Here is an 18,996-nt window from a genome sequence, read left to right on the forward strand (position 1 = left end):
TAAAGAGAAACACATCAAAGCAGCAAGAGAGAAATGACACATTACATATGGGGGACTACATTTCTAAGAGTCACAGTTTTCTCAGCAGATATTATGGATGATAGAAAACCGTAGAGAAACATCTTTAAAGTACTTAAAGAAGAAAAGTCAAAACAGAATATATCTAGGTTCCACAAAAACATCTTTCAAAGATGATAGTGAAGTACACATTTTCAGGTGAAGTACAGGAGTGCCTGGCTGGCTCAGTTGTTAGAGCATGTGACTCTTGATCTCGAGTTATGAGTTCAAACCCCATGTTGGGCATAGAGTTTACTTAGAAAAACAAAATAGATGAAGGACAATTAAGACAATGTGTTGCCAATAGAAATACAAAATTTGCTAAAGAAAATTCTTCAGGCTACAGAGAAATGATACCAAAGGTAACTTGGACATTCAAAAGGAAGATAAAAAATGGAAAATATTTGGGGAGCCTGGGTGGCTCAGTTTGTTGAGTGTCCGATTTCAGCTTAGGTCATGATCTCATGGTTCATGGGTTCAAGCCCCTTGTCAGGCTCTGAGCTGACAGCTTGCTCAGAGCCTGGAGCCTGCTTCCAAGTCTGTCTCCTTCTCTCTCTGCCCCTCACCCACTCATACACTGTCTCATTCTGTCTCTCAAAAATAAATAAATGTAAAACAAATGGGAAATATTTAGGTAAATGTGAGAATATTTTCCCTTTTAATTTCTTTAAAATGTATAAGACTGTTTAAAGTGAAAATTACACTTTCTGTGGAGTTTGTAATGTATGTGTATGTAATACCTATGAAAATTAGAGCATAACGTTTGTCAAGGATTCATTGTAAATGGAACTAAATAATTGCAAAGTTTGTATATTTTATGTGAAGTGGTTCAGCATGAATTCTAAGCAATCTTATTGTTAAGGTATTATTTTTATCTCTATTTTATAGATGAAAAAAATTCTGAAGCCTTGGAAGTTTAAATATCAAGGTCACACGAAGCAGAATGGGACTGGAGTTTAGGGCTACTTCACTCTGATGCCCATCTTCTTAATCACACTATGCTGTGATTCTTCATGAAAAATTCATGCAATTCTCATGACAGTCCTTTCAGTTAAATGTTGATTAGGGATTGGCCATAAACTTTCCTTTGCTATTGTGTACTTCTATAAGCTTCTTAGTTAAATTCCTCTTTAGTCTGGAAGCCTAGTTTTAATTTGGAGTTTTAGAACTCACCTACCATATATTTAATGGTCCTCTCCCAGATTTCCAGAAAACAAATGATGTTGGCAAATTATGCTACTTGAGTAAATCACCCTGTAATCTGTGCATTTTCCCAAGAAAGCTATATTTCATAAATTCATTACAGCAATATAATATGCATGCAAAATTCTTTTTCTTTCTTTCTTTCTTTCTTTCTTTCTTTCTTTCTTTCTTTCTCTCTTTCTCTTTCTTTCTTTCTTTCTTTCTCTCTCTCTTTCTTTCTCTCTTTCTTTCTTTCTTTCTTTCTTTCTTTCTTTCTTTCTTTCTTTCTTTCTTTCTTTCTTTCTTTCTTCCTTATTTTAATTCCAGTATAGTTAACATACAGTGTTATATTAGTTTCATGTGTACAATATTTGACAATTCTATACTCAGGGCTCATCATAGTAAATATACTCTTAATCTCCTTCACTTATTTCATACATCCTCCCTCCTACTCTCTTCTTTGGTAACCATCAGTTCTTATGGTTAAGAATCTGTGTTTTGGGGGGTGCCTGGGTGGCTTAGTAGGTTGAGCGTTTGACTCTTGATGTTGGCTCAGGTCACAATCTCACAGTTCATCAGATGGAGCCCAGCGTTGGACTCTGTGCTGACAACACGGAGCCGGCTTGGGATCCTCTCTCTCCCTCTCTCGCTACCCTTCCCTCCACTCTCTCAAAATAAACAAATAAACCTTTAAAAGAAAGTCTGTGTTGTGATTTGTCTCCTTTTTTCCTTTGTTCATTTGTTTTGTTTCTTTTTTTTAATTTTTTTTAATCTTTATTTATTTTTGAGAGACAGAGAGAGAGACAGAGTGTGAGCAGGGGAGGAACAGAGAGGAGACACAGAATCCGAAGCAGGCTCCAGGCTCTGAGCTGCCAGCACAGACCCCGATGCAGGGCGTGAACTCACGAACTGCAAGATCATGACCTGAGCTGAAATTGGATGCTCAGCCAACTGAGCCACCCAGGTGCCCCCATTTGTTTTGTTTCTTAAACTCCACATATGAGTGAAGTCATATGGTATTGTCTTTCACTGACTGACTTATTTCACTTAGCATTATATTCTCTAGATCTGTCCAAGTTGTTGCAAATGGCAAGATTTCATTCTTTTTATGGCTGAGTAACATTCCATTATATATATGTAATGGAATATATATATATATATATATATATACACATACATATAGGTATACATATATATATACATATACATATACGTATACATACATATACATATATATACATATACATATATATGTATATATATATATAATTTGGCTATTATAAATAATGCTGCAATAAACAGAGGGGTACATATATCTTTACAAATTAGTGTCTTTGTATTCTTTGGGTAAATACCCAGGAGCAGAATTTTTGGATCATATGGTAATTCTATTTTTAATTTTTTGAGGAAACTCCATACGGTTTTCCACAGTGGGTGCACCAGTTTGCATTTTCACCAACAGTCCACAAGGGGTCCTTTTTCTCCCCAGCCTTGCCAACACTTATTGTTTTTTGTATTTTTTATTTTAGGTGTGAGGTGATACCGCATTATGGTTTAGATTTGCATTTCCCTGATAATGAGTCTTGTTGAGCATCTTTTCATGTGTGTATTGGCCATCTGGATGTCCTCTTTAGAGAAATGTCTGTCCATGTCCCCTGCCCATTTTTTAATTAGTTTATCTGTCTTTTGGGTTTTGAGTTTTATATCTTTATATATTTTGGATACTAACTCTTTATTGGATATTTCATTTGCAAATATATTCTTCCATTTAGTAAGCTATTTTTTTAGTTTTGTTGGTTTCCTCTGATATGCAGAAGCTTTTTATTTTGATGTAGTCACAATAGTTTATTTTTACTTTTATTTCTTTTCCCTGAGGAGACATATCTAAAAAAAATGTTGCTACAGCTAATGCCAGACAAAGTACTGCTTGTGTTCTCTTCTAGGATTTTTATGGTTTCAGGTCTCATATTTAGGTCTTTAACCCATTTTGAATTTATTTTGGGGTACGGCATAAGAAAAGGGTCCAGTTTCATTCTTTTGCATGCAGCTGTCCAGTTTCTCCAACACTATTTGTTGAAGAGACTGTCTTTTTCCATTGCATATTCTTGCCTCCTTTGTTGAAAATTAACCATATAATCATGGGTTTATTTCTGGGCTCTCTATTCTGTTCCATTGATCTATGTGTCTATTTTTGTGACTGTGCCATTCTGTTTTGATTACTATAGCTTTGTAGTATATCTTGAAATCTGGGATTGTGATATTTCCAGTTTTGTTCTTCTTTTTCAAAATTGCTTTGGCTTTGGGGACTCATTATGGTTCCCTACAGATTTTAGGATTATTTGTTGTAGTTTTGTGAAAAAAAAAGCTGATTGTTATTTTGATGGGGATTCCATTAAATCTGTAGATTGCTTTCAATAGTATAACAATTTAATAATATTTGTTCTTCCAATCCATAAACATTGAGTATCTTTCCATTCGTTTGTGACATCTTCAATTGCTTCGTCATTGTTTTATAGTTTTCAGAGTATAGGTCTTTCACCTCCTTAGTTAAGTTTATTCCTAGGTATTTTATTATTTGTGGAGCAAATGGGATTGATTAATTTCTCTTCCTTCTACTTCATTATTAGTGTATAGAAATGCAACCGATGTCTGTATATTGATTTTGTATCCTGCAACCATACTGAATTCATTTATCAGTTCTAGTAGTTTTTGGTGGACTCTTTAGGGTTTCCTGTATATAGTATCATATCATCTGCAAATAAGAAAGTTTTACTTCTTCCTAACCAATATTAAATGCCTTTTATTTATTTTTGTTGTCTGATTGCTCTGGCTAGAACTTTCAGTACTATGTTGAAAGAGATGGTAAGAGTGGGAATGCCTGGCTGGCTCAGTTGGTAGAGCACTCAACTCTTGATTTCAGGGTTGTGAGTTCAAGCCCCATGTTGGACGTAGAGTTTACATTAAAAAATAAAATAAATAAATAAATAATTTTTAAGTGGTGAAAGTGAACGTCCTTGTCTTGTACCTGATCTTGGAGGAAAGGGTCTCAGTTTTTTACCATTGAGTATGATGTTCACTGTGGGGTTTTCATATATGGACTTTATTATGTTGAGGTATATTCTCTCAAAACCTACTTTATTGAGGGTTTTTATCATGAATAAATGTATTTTGTCAAATGCTTTTCCTGTATCTATGAAAATAATTGTATGGTTTTTATTCTTTCTCTTATTGGTGTGATATATCATGTTGGTTGATTTTTGTGAATATTGAACCACTCTTGCATCCCAGGAATAAATCCCACTTGATCAAGATCAAGACTTTTTAATGTATTGTTGGATTCAGTTTGCTAATAATTTGTTAAGGATTTTGCATGCATGCTTATTAGAGATATTGGCCTGTAGTTCTCTCTTTGTCTCTCTCTCTTTCCTCTTTTTCTTTCCTTTCCTTTTCTTTCTTTCTTTCTTTTTTTTTTTTTTTTTTAGTGCTTTTGTCTGGGTTTGGTATTAGGGTAATACTGGCTTCATAGAATGAATTTGGAAGTTTCCTTTCGTCTTCTGTATTTTGGAATAGCTTGAGGAGAATAGTATTTAATTTTTTGGAAGACGTCAGCTGTGAAGCCATCTGGTCCAGGACTTTTATTTGTTGGGAGTTTTTCTGTTGTTGGTGGTGTTTTTTTTTTTTTTCTGGTTTTTGTTTTTGTTTTTGTTTTTTTTTTAGTTTTTAATTTTAGGTAAGCTCCACACCAAACATGGGGCTCAAACTCATGACCCTGAGATTAAGAGTCACATGCTCTGCTGACTGAGCCAGCCAGCCACCCCTGTTGGGAGTTTTTTGATTACTGATTCAATGTCATTGCTGGTAATCAGTCTGTTCAAATTTTCTATTTCTTCCTGATTCCGTTTTCAAAGATTATATGTTTCTAGCAATTTATCCATTTCTTCTAGGTTGTCCAACTTGTTGGCATGTAATTGTTCATAATATTTTCTTATAATTCTTTATATTTCTGTGGTATCAGTTGTTATTTCTCCTTTTTTATTTCTGATTTTTATTTGAGTCCTCTGTTTTTTTGGATGAGTCTGGCTAAAGATTTAACATTTTTGTTGATCTTTTAAAAGAACCAGCTCCTGGTTTATTGATCTGTTCTATTATTTTTTTAAATTTCTATTTCATTTATTTGTCCTCTAATCTTTCTTGTTTCCTTTCTTCTACTGGTTTTGGGTTTTGTTTGTTTTTCTTTTTCTAGGTTGTTTGAGATTTTTCTTGCTTCTTGATATAGCCCTGTATTGCTATAAACTTCCCTCCTAGGGGCACCTGGGTGTCTTAGTTGGTTAAGCATTCAACTCTTGATCTCAGTTGACGTCTTGATCTCAGGGTCGTGAGTTCAAGCCCTGCACTGGGCTCCATGCTGGGTGTGAAGCCTACATACAAACATAAAAAAAAAAAAAGAAAAGAAAAGAAAGATAAAAGAAAAACTTCCCTCTCTTAGAACAGCTTGAGATGCCTTCATTCTGAAGAGCAGAAAGTTTGCACATGCACAATATACTCCAGGTACTTCTGCAAGGCAGAGAATAAGTTCAGGGCAGCCTCAAGTAAGTGCAATAGTTTCCTGGATACGATACCAAAAGCACAGGCAACAATGAAAATAGATAAATGGGGGACACCTGGGTGGCTCAGTCGGTTGAGCATTTTATTTCGGCTCAGGTTACGATCTCATGGTTCGTGAGTTCAAGCCCTGTGTCAGGCTCTGTGCTGATGGCTCAGAGCCTGGAGTCTGATTTGGATTCTGTGTCTCCCTCCCTCTCTGTTCCATCCCCGCTCACATGCAGTCTCTCTCTCAAAATAAATAAAGATAAAAGAAAATAGATAAATGGGATGATGTCAAACCTAAAGTATTTGTGCTTCAGGGGACACAATCAATAAAGTTCAGACACAACTAATGAAATGGGAGAAAATATTTGCAAATCAATATATAAGATAGGGGCCCCTGGGTGGCTCAGTCAGCTGAGCATCTGACTTCTGCTCAGGTCACAGTCTCGTGGTCCTTTGAGTTCGAGCCCCGCGTGGAGATCTGTGCTGACAGCTCAGAGCCTGGAGCCTGCTTCGGATTCTGTGTCTCCCTTTCTCTCTGCCCCTCCTCCACTCATGCTCTGTCTCTCTATCTGTCAAAAATAAATAAACATTAAAAAATTAAAATATATATATATAAATAAGATAAATGACATATATCCATAATACATAAAGAACACTTAACAATTCAACACCAAAAAAATCAAATAACTGTATTAGAAAATGGGCATAGGACTTGAATAGACATTTCTGCAAAGATGATAAACAAATGGCCAATAAGCACAAGAAAAGAAGTTCAACTTCACTAATCATTGAAAAAATGCGAATCAAAACCATAATGGAATACTGTTTGACACCCATTAGGATGGCTTCTATCAAAAACTCCCCCAAAAAAGGAAGTATTGATGAAGATATGGAGAAATTGGAATCCTGTGTACTGTTGGTGCACTGCTATAATGGTGCAACTGCTATGGAAAATGATATTTGAGGCTCCTCCAAAAAAATTAAAAATAGAACTACCATATGATCCACTATCCCACTTCTGGGTATATATGCAAAAGAATTTAAAGCAAGGTCTCAAAGTGTTATTTGTACAATATGTTCATAGCAGCACTTTTTACAATAGCCAAGAGGTGGAAGCAACCTAAATGTCCATCAAAAGATGAATGGATAAACAAAATGTGGTAAATACATTCAATGGAAAATTATTAAAAAGAAAGGGGATTCTGTCACATGCTACAATATGGATGAACCTTTGGGATATTATGCTAAATGAAACAAGCCAGTCACAAAAAGATAATACTATATGAGTCCACTTATACAAGGTAATCAAAGTGATCAAACTCTTAGAGACAAAGAGTAGAAGGGTGGTTTCCAGGGGTAGCAGGGAAGGAAAAAGAGAGTTGCTGTTCAATGGGTATAGCGTTTCAGTTATGCAGGATGAAAAGATTTTTTTTTTTATTAAATTTTTTTTTTCAACGTTTATTTATTTTTGGGACAGAGAGAGACAGAGCATGAACGGGGAAGGGGCAGAGAGAGAGGGAGACACAGAATCGGAAATAGGCTCCAGGCTCTGAGCCATCAGCCCAGAGCCTGAGGCGGGGCTCGAACTCACGGACCGCGAGATCGTGACCTGGCTGAAGTCGGACGCTTAACCGACTGCGCCACCCAGGCGCCCCAAAAGATTTTTTTATATACAACAATAAGTTGTATATAGTTACCGCTACGCTACACTTAAGAGTGGTTAAGATAGTAAGTGTATGTACTTTTTACCACAAAAATAAATAAATAAGAGTATAACTATCGTATGATCCATATTCTATCATATCCAAAAGAATTGAAAGTATGTCCATCACTTAATTTTATGATATTGGTCCAGAAGTTGCACACCTGAATTCAGCTCTTATCTGATTGGCCAGAACTTAGCCACAGTCCATCCCACTGTAAGAGAAGATTAGAAATACAATGTTTAGATATGTGTCTCTATTCAATTTCTATTGCTGTGTAGCAAATTATCATCAATTTAGCAGCCTAACATGAAACATTTATTTATTATCACAGTTTCTGTGGATCAGGCAATCTTGGCAAGATTTCACTTGGTCCTCTGGTCAGGATCGCATCAGGCTGAAATCAAGGTGTTAGCCAGGCTGTGTTCTCCTCTGGAGGCTTGACTGGAAGAATCTATTTCCAAGACAATTCAGATTGTTGCAAAATCCCTGTGGCTTTGCTGCGTAATGCAAGCTAATCACATGAGTAAAAGTCCATCACATTCACACATCCTGCCACACTCAGGGGGAGGGGAATATATAGGGTATGTATAATTTTTGAAAACACAGACTTTCTTTTTTTAAGTTTATTAATTTATTTTGAGGGAGAAAGAGAGTGGGGGAGGGGCAGAAAGAGAGGGAGAGAGGATCTCAAGGAGGATCCACGCTCTTAGTGCAAAGCTTCATGTGGGGCTGGATCTCAGGAACAGTGAGATCATGATCTGAGCCCCCTGGGGGGCTTGATCTCAGGAACCATGAGATTATGACCTGAGCCAAAATCAGGAGTCAGATGCTTCACTGACTGAACCACCAAGGCACCCCAAGAAAGAGTCTCTTAAGCAAGACAGGAAACTAGAAACCAAAAAGAAAAAGGAAAACACTAACAAACTTGATTATATAAATACATCCTTTGTTTCTGGTGACTGAAGCCATAAACAAAGATAAAAGAAAGTTGATGGACTGGACATACTAAAAAAAGGAAAAAAATGAACATGAGATAAGGAAGGCAACAACTCAGTGGAAAAATGGACAGAGAACACACACAAAAAATTTGATGAAAAAATGCAATTAGCCAATAATATATACCTCACTGATAATGGTGGAGATGACAATTAAAATAGCAATGACTGGGGCACCTCAGTGGCTTGGTCGGTTGAGCGTCTGACTTCAGCTCATGATCCTGTGGTTCATGAGTTCAAGCCCCACATCAGGCTCGCTGCTGTCAGGGCAGAGCCTGCTTCGGATCCTCTGTCCCCCTTTCTCTCTCTGCTGCTCCCCTGCTTGCACTCGCTCTAAAATAAATTTAAAACAGCATAATAAAATAAAATAGCAATGACTTGTTTTTCACTCACAGGACTCATTAATAACAACTAGTGTTTGCAAAAATCCAGAGAAACTCATATCCCACTGGAGAACATATAGTTGGCACAGCCTTATTTGGAGGATTTTTTTGGCAGTATCTATTAAAATAAATAATATGGGGGCGCCTGGGTGGCTCAGTCGGTTAAACGTCCAACTTCAGCTCAGGTCACGATCTCGCGGTCTGTGAGTTCGAACCCCACATGGGGCTCTGGGCTGATGGCTCAGAGCCTGGAGCCTGTTTCCAATTCTGTGTCTCCCTCTCTCTGCCCCTCCCCCGTTCATGCTCTGTCTCTCTCTGTCTCAAAAATAAATAAACGTTAAAAAAATTTTTTTTAATAAAATAAAATAAATAATATGTCTTTGATTCAGACATTCGACTTATTACACACACATAGCTTAACTGTCCATTATAGAGTACCACACTACTAAGGAGCTATCCGGATCTCCAGGACACATTGTTAAACAAAAACAAACAAAAATTGTCAACTAAAATATATCTGATTGATACGTATTTAGAAAAAATTGAATACATTTAAACTCATGAGTATAAACACATATTAAAAGGTCTGCAAGGGTGCCTGGGTGGCTCAGTCGGGTAGGTGTCCAACTCTTGATTTTGACTCAGGTCATGATCTCATGGTCATGGCTCGAGACCCACATCAGGCTCCATGCTGAGTGTGAAGCTTGCTTAAGATTCTCTCTCTCCTTCTCTTTCTTCCCTTCCCCATCCCTGCAAAAAAAAAAAAAAAAAAAAAAAAAAGATCAGCAAGAACAAGTATCAAATTAGTAATCCTTATCATCTCTTGGAAAGGAAAATTGGTTGGATTGGGGAAGGTAAGTGTGAAAAGAAATTTTAACTTTCTACTGTATATATTTTTATATGTCATAAACTTTTAATATCAAGCATATGTTTATGTAAGTTGAAAAGCAATGAAAATAAAGAAGCAAATGTATTATAAAGGTACCCATAAATAACCTTTAATAATAATAATAATAACAATTAAGTGATGTGAAACATTACTATAACAAACAATTCTCTAAGCTCTTTTATATTACATTATCTTTATATTGATTGTATGTATATATCTTTTAGACAATATTATCACACTTTGTCTTTACAACACTCCAGTGAGGTATGTAAGTAGGTAAATATTATTACCCTCATTTTATGGTTGAGGAAATATTCTTTTTTAAAATAATTTTTCATGTTTATTTATTTTTGAGAGAGAGAGAGCAGGGGAGGGGCAGAGAGAGAGGGACACAGAATCTGAAGCAGGCTCCAGGCTCTGAGCTGTCAGCGCAGCCTGATGCGGGGCTCAAACCCATGAACCATGAGATCATGACCTGAGCCTAAGTCAGATACCTAACTGACTAAGCCACCCAGGTGCCCCTATAGCTGAGGAAGTATTGTTGAGTAATTTGCCATACTTTGTATTATTGTATTTACTGAAAGTCCAGTTTTTCCTCATCATGAGATAGAGGCAATCTAAAGAGTCTGTAATATAAGTATAGTTTGTTGAAGTTCATGCACAAAAGACAGGCATGTGGCATTAGTGCATTTTGCAGGGTTTTCAAAATTATATCAATACGACTGACTGATAATTTTCAAGAAAACCAAGACAATTAGAATAATCTTGGGATCGTGATATAATTAAATAAATAAAAAATAAAGGTACTTTATAAACAACACAATGCTATGCAAATAGTGATTATTATAGTGGCAGCACATGGTTTAACAGGGCTAGAAAACCTAAGCAGAATCCTGGCTTTATACTTCCTACATGTGTGAATTCAGAGTAGTCATCTAATCTCTCTGAGCTCCTGTAAAATGTAGCTCAGATTCTTTGTTCTCCCCGCCTTCTTCCTCCATTATGTGCATGTGACTGCACACACATACATATCAGAATGTGAAATTAACTGAGATGATACATGTAAAAGCATCCAGGATGGTGCCTGGCACGTTATACATGTTTTACAAGTGGTAGTTCTCTGTGTAATTCATTAAAAAAATAAAGACACATATAGCATGGGTCAGATGAAAGAACAGAGACTGAGGATTCCCGGCAGTTTGGCAGTAATTGAAGACCCCAGCATGTAGAGTTTTCTAGTGACCTTGGAGACATATTAAACAATATCAATAGACTGGACTATCTGAAAATCCATTTAAAAAAATCTCTGCGTTTGAATCTATTAATCTCGTATTTTCAGATAATATAATCTCTATGATTGTGATTTAATCTAGCAACTGTCACTTTTACATTGAGTACGTTAAATTGTCAGTTTGATCACGGTTCCTAAACTACACGCCTGTGGACATGTTGCCTTCTGTTTTTGATTCATTAAAATTACTTTTGCATTCATGGCATTTTCATGACTGCTTGATATATTACTTCAGGCATTGGGAAGCAGATAAAAGATTTCTGGCATCTTGGGAAGGATGAATTTGTCCTGGAAGAGATTACATCTTGATGTATTGTTATTGAATCTCCTGGAAAATGTTGTATGAACTGTCAAGCTTTGGTACCAGTTTTCAGTGTCTAATGTTAGGTATCTAATGTACATCACATTTATGTGGTGTGGGTTGCTTGTATGTACTCTCAAGGTCATCTACTGCCCTTCTGCTCCAACTCCTGGTAACTGTAGGGGGTGTTTGAGAACAACCACCTCCTCCTGACTTTAAATAAAGTTTGCGTTTGGAACTGAAAACTGATCAAAAACCTACTTGTCTTCACTAAGGGCCGCAATCACTTTGAAACATTCAGATTTGAAGATAAAATGGGGTCAAAATAATGTGACATTTCTTTTCAATTCTTACCGTCTTATCAGAGCCAGATGATTTTGACATCTCTTTGTTAACAACTTTTCTATCCTCCTGTTAATGTTCTCACACCTCCTTCAAATCTTTGTTCAAATGTCTCCTTCTCGAGACCTACCTTGAATATCCTTTTAAAATTACATATACACCCTTAGATTCATATCTCCCTTATCCTCTTCTAATTTTTTTCTTACCACTTATTACATTCTGCTTGCCATATCCTTTCCGTATTTACTCTGTTGTTATTATCTGTCGCCTTCAGTTAGGAATCCTTGTTGGTTTTGCCTGCTGATAGGTCCCAAGCACAGAAGAGTGCTTAGTACAAAGTGGGCATTCAATAAATATATATTTGAATGAATAAATAAATGCATATGTCTCATAGGTTCCCCTAAGAAAATTCTTGATCTGATTTGGTAAGTGCTTGTGAGAACACAAGAAAAAGTGTTATTCACTTTTAACAGTGTTTTGGGTGAGTGATGACTTTATGAAGAATATGTTCTCTTGGCAGAATATGTTTGTATTCTTCTTCCAGGCAATCTGTCCACCACTAGGTTTAAGTCTAAAATACATGTTCATTTCTTTGTAATGCTTTCACATTATTCATGATTTATAATACCCCTATAGTTCAAGATATAACATCTGTGCGGTACAACAAAGAGGAAAAAAACTAACAACATTCTTTGTGTTACCCAAATAGAGATCTTCGGATCTCTGGGTATAAATTCCAAAGCTTGGATTCTATCACCACAATGTGTTGTTAAATGTTACTCATAGACTCTGAAAGGCTTAAGGCAAATTAAATACTGACTTTTTTTTTTTTTAATTAAGAAGTGGAGTAATAGGAAATCTCAAAACCAAAACCAAAATAAAACAGCGACCTGCTTAGAAGCAATTTAATGACAGAGAAGAAACACCAGCAAAAAGTGCCCCCACAACACCCCAGCATTTCAGGGCTATAGTTTGAAAATATGGAGAATTTATATATGTGATCCCAGGTCAGCAAGGTTTATGTAGAGGAAACTCGCAGAAGTGAAATTGAGGGGAAAAAGAGAGATGAGCGCAAATAGGTTGGAGGGAGGTTAATCGTGATGTGTGCCTTCAGGAGGAGTTGTACAAGGCCAAATCTATTTAGTTAAACTCTCAGAATACAATTTCAGGTTTAATAAATGTATTCCTTACTGAAACCAGATTTGCTAGGAATGTTCGAACAGGTCTAAAATGATGCAATAGACTTCAGAAACAAGGAACCCAAGCTAAAAAGGGAAACAAATAAAGGATTTTGACTTAATAATCCATGTTTTCTCCAGAATAAAGGAATCCACTGCATAGCTGCCCTCTTTGTCTGCATTTATTTTTATAAATATTTATCAAAGCCCTACTTTTTTTTGCAAAGGTTGTGAGGTGGTATATCACAAAGGTACATGAAATTTAAACAAACAGGATGGCAAAAAAGGACCAAAAAAATTATACAAAAAGAACCTTACAAGAACCTTAAAAGGTTCTCTTAAATAAACCTTAGATTTGGCCCTAAGCCTCCTGGCAGCCATATCTAAAGTAAACGCATAACCAGTTATAACATTCTCATTATCAGAAAGGAGGAATCATGAGTTTTTCAGAAGAGACAGAAGCTGTTTATAGCACTGAATTATACAAGAAATATCTCACTCAAATTTTATAAGGTGATTTATAAAATAACACTCTCAATAGCATTTTTGCGGTAAGTGCAATAGCTTATTTTACATGACTATTTCTCATAATAATTTTTAAAATAAAAATGGGTGACATGATCAGAAAAAAGTACAAGTCCCTTTGGGAGCATTGAATGGGGATAATTAGGGATAGGTCTGGGATGCCTCCTGAAGATAAAAAAGGAACTTGGGATGTTTTGAGTTATCCAGGTGAGGAAAGGCAGGAAGGGCATAGCCACAGGGCAAACTGTATGTCTGTGCCGTGTTCTTAGAGTACTCTGATGTTCTTGTACTTATGACATAATTAAAGAGTGATTTCTTGTTTATATGAGTAACTCAACAAAAGACGCAACCACTACCATTCTAGAAACTTCACCTGAGTAATCCCATCTCAAACTACATTTGGCTTGGCTCCTATCAGAAGAGATGAAAATTGGAAAAAAATTACTCGTGGGTCACACACTAGAATATGCTCACAGCTTCCGCTGAAACCCTTGCGAGATTCCTAAAATACAAAAAGGTCCCGAGATGGGTTTAGGAAAGCATGGAGTCCTCAAAGGAACACAAATTGGGTCCTTCTTTAGGGGATAACGCTTCATGTTAGAGCTTCAAGTTTCCCTCATTCTGGTTCTTGCATTTGAAAACCTCAGTTTATTGATATTATTATTATTATTTGAAAAATATCCTATACTGAATGAGACAATACTCTCCAAACTTCTTTAGTCTCTGTACCACTGTAGTCAGGGAGAGCAAACAAACACATATAATCTCTGGGAAGACTAGTGTCGATCTTGAAGAGAAATCGGTAAAATATCAGGCTTTTATTAATGATCACATACAAAGTATTTTTTCATTACAAACACAAATATATCAATGTCTGCATCTTGTGGAAATGACTACTCTTTCAAAGGCCAGCCAGAATGCACTCTTAGGTTAAATTACATGGGACAGCATTTGCCTAACCATACCGTACGATATCAGTTGGGATTATGTGAAAAAGGTCAAGTGAGTGAGGAAATTCAAGTTTTAAAAGTAAGTTAAACAGTTTTGTCTGCTACAGAAAAATTTCAAAACACCAGTGTCTCATTAAAATGCAGTGTCCCTCTAAAAATGCATTCTAATACTTTCCAGACTACTTTGACAATGGAAACCTGTTTGCCTATGTGTTGCAAAGCCCCAAAACAGAAGTTCATGAAATACATCTTGGGAAGCACAGTTTCAAGAGGAAGAATTATGCACAGAAGTGGAAAATCTAGCTCTCGAACAGTCTCTACGATCTTTGAATCCAATTGTGTCACTTACCGACTAATAGCAAGTACTCATAAAGTGTCTGAGTTTATACTGCAATGGAAAGAGAAGCATCATATCTTTGGGAGAATATAGAGTTAAATGAGCTTTCTTTTTAAAATCTGGACTCTCAGGAATGGAGCACCACATGTTTTAACTTTAAACCTTAACATCGTTTGAATATACTTCCTTGAAGTGAAATATGCCTTGATATGTTTTGTATTTTAAAATAAAAGCAAATGATACTCATATGGAACGTTTTATTTGTTTACTAACTCACACCCAGTATCAGTTAAATTTGGAGATCCAGATTTTTACCTTTTTTTTTTTTTTGAGATTACCAGTTTTCCTCGATGTCATCAAGAAAGCCCATGTCACAGCACGAGTGCAAGTAAGTTCTTCAAGAAAGAGAAACTACCATGAAATATGCCAATATTTCATGCTCCAACTGAGACATCTGTGCACACAATTGACATTCAGAACTCCCCAGTACACATTATTTTATAAGCCTTTGCATATTTAGCTTTCAAACTCTATTATTATTGTATTTAAAAGAAGAGAAACTTTTTTTTTTCAAAAATTATCCGCTACCTTTGAAATGCTAAAGTGAGGGCCTTTGAAATGAGTTTTGGAAAAAATCTTGAATAATCCACATCATCATAGATATGTAACACTGAAATGAATTCACTCCGTCACTGCCCTTTAACAGCTGTGTTTCCTCTTATAACCTTTAATTTTAATACTTGCAACTGTGTTATAGTGCAGCTATGGTGACTCCTCTATGAATATACTTTCTGGATTAGATAGGGATGCAGAATATTTTTCCATAATAAAGTAGTCATCTGGATCGAATTGTCAAAATCTAATCCTCGCAATGCCACTCCTATTGGTTTTGTGAAATGAACAAAGACATCTACTTTGACACACTCAGAGCAGGATTAAGACATCCTTCAAACCTTCAGATCATTCCAAAGATTAACAAAACATTCACTGCCAACTTTAACCAAAAGACCAGATGTAGAATAATCTTCTATTTTTCCAGTGAGTGTTGAAAGGCAGAATTATACAAATGGAGACACACATATATAAATGAGATTTATAGGTCTATCTCTGTCTATATATATTTAGCTTTTCTTCAGTGCTTTGAAAAGTGACATATTGCTTTCAAGTTAGTATAATGAATGAGTAATGAGTAAAACCTACTTTGAAGATTATTTATGTTATATTCACTCATATTGGAGATAATCTTTCTTAATATTTAAGTTTTATAATTTCTTAGGAATAAAAGCTTATTTTTCAAGCATGCATAACCTCTATGCCTTCTATTCTCACCTCCCATTAGGTCCTAAACAAAGCCATACGCAAATCAAAATCTTCAGTTCATCTCCTTAAGGTTTAATAGAGTAGATACCCTCTTACATGGTGTGAATAGAACTGAGAGTTGGTCAGTTAATTTAAGAAGGAAAATAAAATTGGATTAAACAGAAATTTATATATATATGTATACAGACACCACATGGGTACAAATATACATACATTAAATGTTTTGACTTAAAACATGAATTTTAAACGTTTTAACTTATAGCTGATAAAGTGCCTTCATTCATAAATCTTTTGATGTTAGTACCAAGGCGTTTCCTTTTAGTATGGTTTCGCTAATGGGAGGTCTCTGAAGTCTTTCTTACATGAATCACATACATAATGTATCTTCTGTGATTTCAAGTTCTGATTTCATTAAAATGGAAGGAAAACTTAAAACACTTTCAAAGCAATCCGAGTGCAAAATCCCTGTACTTAATGAAAGATTGGTTGATGGACTGCAACTCCCCTTCTGTCTTTCACATAATAATTTGACAGCATTTAAAAACTGTTTATTATGAAACCCATCAGATACACAAAGCATAAATAAAAAACCTATGTATCTGTTAAGGAATAATAATATAACAAACACTAGTGTATACACAGATTAAGAAATAGATTATTACCAGTACCTTAAAAGACCTTTTTGTTCCATACCCCAGAGGCTGACTTTTATTGTCATTCTCTTGTTTTCCTTTACAGTTTTGCTGTCCCATATATGTTGTTAAATAATATTTTTAGTTTTTCCTTTTAAGACATTTTAAAGGAAGTGGACTAGAGCCATATTTTTCTGTGACTTGCTTCTTCCTCTCAACATCATGCTGATGTGTTTAGCATATTCCCTTCTACTGTAATGTAGCATTCACTTTTATGACAATATCTCAACTTACCCATTCCATTGTTGATTGACATTTTCATTTTGTTTTAGTTTACTTGCCCCTGAAGTAGATCCTAAGACAAAGATTTGGGTTTAAGTAGCTTATTTAGAAGGTGATACTGGGAAGCACTCGGAAGGAGTGAGGAAGTAAGACCCAGAAAGAAGAAAAGTATCTGTTAATGATCTGGTTATTGCTATGTGGGCTTGTTCTTGCCAGGACCTCTGAAAGACAGTGTAAAACACACATCAGATTTATCCACTAAGGGAGGAGGAAGCTAGAGTATTTATCCTCCAAACGGAGTTGGAGTCATCCCTGCACAACAATTGGTTAGTCATCCCTGGCACATTAATGCCCTGCCACGTCCCACCAATGGGCAGAGTAAGCTGAGGATGCCCCCAGGCAGAGATAGGCAGGAAGCATCCATCCTGTACAGAAACTCTCCAGGATAGGTTAAGTGAATATAGGTGGAATGAACCCTTTTTGGATCTGCTACAATGCACCCCTTGTACCACTCAGATACACTCAAGCTCCACTAATGTTTACCTTATCCTGTCACTAATTTTTTGAGGTTCAAGATACAGGTCTTGATAAAGGGAATAGACCTTGCTTGTGTGGTTGGTCCTAAAGCTGTAAGTAATACTCACCAGGTCCTTTAACCACCTATTGTAGATTTCTCTTGGTATGCTAGAAATGCTCTTGGATGCTTGCTTGGTAGGATGACCTTGTCCTTCATCTTTGGGGGAACTGAATCTTTGGTAATCATACTTTTTTCAAGACTAGATTGTTGCAATTGCCTATGTGCTGATATCATTGGGTGTGGAAGCAGCAAGAGATACCCTAGCAAATTCCTCAGCATTATATACAATTGAAGATATTATAATATAGAATTTTCCTGGCTAAGAACATGGATAATTTTCTATTTATTTGGTCTTTAAATTTTTTTTAAATAGAATTTGTCAATGTTATTCATGTACAACTTCATATATATACATAGATATTTCTCTCATATATATATTATTTGTATATATCTCTCTTAGATTTCTAAATTGCTTTTGATGTTATCAATGACATGTTTTTCAAGTTACACTTTTTAATAGTTGGTGGTATATAAAAATTGCTTTTATGTATTGATTTAGTATCAAGAAAACTTGTTGGATTCTTTGCGAGTTTTCTAAATGGATAGCCATATCAATCTGTGATTATTCAAATAATATTTGTTTTGGTTCTTCCCATGCAATTTTTGTGAATTTTATTTCTTTTTCTTGTTTTACTGCACTAAGTAGACTGAGTAGAAGTGATGATAGTGGGCGTCTTTGTCTTATTCCTATCAATTTTTAAATATTAAACCAAATTTGTACTTCTGGGAGAGACCCAACTTGGTCATAATGTACTGTGTTTTTTATATACTACTGGATTGTGTCAGCTAAAATCTGGTTTAAAACTATGTTCATGAGTGTGGTTAGTCTGTAATTTTCTATCATGTGCCATCCATCTATGTCTTGTTTAGATATCAAGGGGTTTTGCCAGATTTAAAAAATAAGTTGGAGAGTATTACTTTTTTCTCAATTTTATGGAAAAATGCACATAAGACTGGACATCACTATTCTTTGACTATTTAGTAGCTAGGCTGCTTTGTCCTGCTGTTTTCCTTATACCAAGATGTTGAACAAGTATCCTGTTAACATTATCAGGTTACTCAAATTCTCTTTTTTCTTAAGTCAGTTTTGGTGAGCTGTGTTTTGTGGTAATAACCATTAAATTTTCAAATTTATTGCCATAAATTTATTCACAGTATCCTATTATCTGTTTAATCCTTACAGATTTAATAATTGTCTTTTTTCTAATTCCTAATACTATTTTTTCCTTTGGTCAGTCTCTCCAGTAGTTGTTAATTTAAAGAACCAACTTTTGGCTTTGTTAATTTCTCTCACTTGTATGTTTGTTTCTGTTATTATTTTTAATTACTTTTTTCTATTTTTATTATTTACCCCCACTTTCTTTAGATTATCCTGCATTCTTTTTTTAACTCCTCAAGT

The sequence above is a fragment of the Acinonyx jubatus genome, chromosome D1 (assembly GCF_027475565.1).
Source record: "Acinonyx jubatus isolate Ajub_Pintada_27869175 chromosome D1, VMU_Ajub_asm_v1.0, whole genome shotgun sequence".
Taxonomy (NCBI): domain Eukaryota; kingdom Metazoa; phylum Chordata; class Mammalia; order Carnivora; family Felidae; genus Acinonyx; species Acinonyx jubatus.